Raw genomic sequence first — 664 nt, forward strand, 5'->3', positions numbered from 1 at the left:
TTTTATATGTTGTTAGATACATAAGTTGGTCAAACTATATGATATAATGATATGATATGATATTTTCTTTCCTTAAATAAAACATACGGAATTACCATAAATGACTAATATATATATGACAATTAATGAGTTTAATAATAAAGATTTGATAACAATGTATATCTCCTCCATCATTTTTTGTTTAATTTTATATTATTAAAATAAATTAAACAATCAAATTAGCTATAAAAATAAAATTTAGATTTTTTCGTATATGTTATATTTTGAATTTTTAAAAACGACAATAAATGACTAAAACTATTAAAATTATTATGTTAAAAATTAATGATCAATTGGTTTAACATTTTTATTATAAGAAGATACACATGATTTTAAAACCATATGAGTAAAAAATATCATTTAATAATAAAATAAATAAATATATATATATATATTAAACACTATATACCATAAGATTACATAAATATTTTAATATTAAAACTTTCAATGAATTTTCAAGAAAAATTATAAATTATAAACTTATTAAAGATTTCAGATTGAAAATTTTGTTATCGATGATTTAAATATTTTGTTATAAAACGATATGAACGATCATAGAACCGTATGATTATAAATTCTTATTTAATAAATAACTATACAAAATATACTATTCCTAGAAAAATAG

This window comes from Brassica oleracea, chromosome C7 (genome assembly GCF_000695525.1).
Source record: "Brassica oleracea var. oleracea cultivar TO1000 chromosome C7, BOL, whole genome shotgun sequence".
In the NCBI taxonomy this organism is placed as follows: domain Eukaryota; kingdom Viridiplantae; phylum Streptophyta; class Magnoliopsida; order Brassicales; family Brassicaceae; genus Brassica; species Brassica oleracea.